Here is a 1686-nt window from a genome sequence, read left to right as displayed (position 1 = left end):
AAAAAAATCGCTTGCCTGATTAGTTTCCTAAGAACTGGTGAGGAATGGAGGTCAGTCTCCCTTTACGAGATTGATAAGAAGATTCCTCTGTAGGACCAGGAGTTTGTAGAATAGATTGGTTGGGTCTACAACATGGCCACCCAGTCCACCACTCCATCTATCAAAATACCTGTCTCGTTATAAATAGCTAATGATGGGCTACCTGTACATGAACACCCCAAACCTAGCAAAAGACTAATGATCAATATACTAACAGCGGCTAGATGCCTCATCGTGAAAACCTGGAGGTCGGCATCACCCCCAACATGCTCAGCCCTTTTTACTTACATCATAGATGTCCAACTCATGGAACAGGTGACGGCCCGGATGTATGATCACCTAGGTAAGTTTAACATAATATGGGCTCTGTACGTAAACTCACATCCTCATATTTTTGACGTATGAAGCTTACCTCATACACATGTACTGATCCAGGGGATCTGTGCCACCTTGAGTGCCACCCACCTTTCACTCCCTTGCTGCCAGCACCATCTCTGCTAAGGCATCATCTCCTCGGCTCACTTCCTGGTCTAAGTCATGCGACTCCCAATCTGCTGCTCCACTACCTCAGAGGACTAGTGTTTCGCAGACGCACTCCCCCTGCTGGTGGAGATGTGAACCTCTAGTTTCCAGGATCCCCTCTGGTGGTAGGATAGGATGCATCAGATCACATGGCCTCATTTATCACATAAAAGGAAGTGAAGGGCAACAGGATTTTGGCTTTCATAAATGAGCAATAGGGGTCAAGAATATGCCAATTAAGTCGATTAGTTTGCAGCTGTGCGATTCAGGAGGATCTGTTAAGCTCTGTGAATGGTGAGGTCATAGCAATTAATTAGCGCACACCTGTTCCCTGTTCTGTGCACATCTGCACTCCATTACAGGACAATTTCATCTTCTTTTGGCTGAGTGCTACATTGTTACATTAGACTCATTCACAAAATTAATTTGTTTATAGTTACATTTGTTGCACTGTTTTGATACATTTTGGGTTGCTTTGCAACAGTGCAAACTAATTTCTATCAAGCTGTATATATACTAATTATCACTTTATAATATGTGATCACACAATAATATGAATGTAAAGAAATGTCACCAAGCATTTGTGATCTGATTCAAATTTCATTGTAGTTTGGCTTTAAAGAAATCAAATATTTGAAAAAAAGATTGTTGCCAAAGATGTTATAATACAATGTATCAAGAAACATTTAGTGATTTCACTTGTGTGTGTGTGTGTATGTCAAAATACATTTAAATGCATATACAATGCATTAGCATTTTTACTATTTACTGGACTGGTTTGTGGGGGGGTATGCATTGATGTGACTTTGTAATCCTCATTATTGTTAGTTTCATCTGTTGCTGCAATGTTTTTGTGCTTGGTCTGTAATGCCAGTTTGGGTAGTTTATCAATTGTTCAGCAATGTGTCATTTTTTCTACAAATGTGTGCATGGTTTCCGCTCCAAACTGCTACTTGACCCCTCTCGTTGCCTTTGTCCCATTCTCAGTCACATATTGGTATATGAATGTATTATGTACATTATTATTATTATACAGTATTTATATAGCGCCATCATATTACGCAGCGCTGTACAAAGTCCATAGTCGGGTCACTAACTGTCCCTCAAAGGAGCTCACAATCTAAC

Source organism: Pyxicephalus adspersus, chromosome 10, assembly GCF_032062135.1.
Source record: "Pyxicephalus adspersus chromosome 10, UCB_Pads_2.0, whole genome shotgun sequence".
Lineage (NCBI taxonomy): Eukaryota > Metazoa > Chordata > Amphibia > Anura > Pyxicephalidae > Pyxicephalus > Pyxicephalus adspersus.
Note: the sequence above shows the minus strand (reverse complement) of the source record.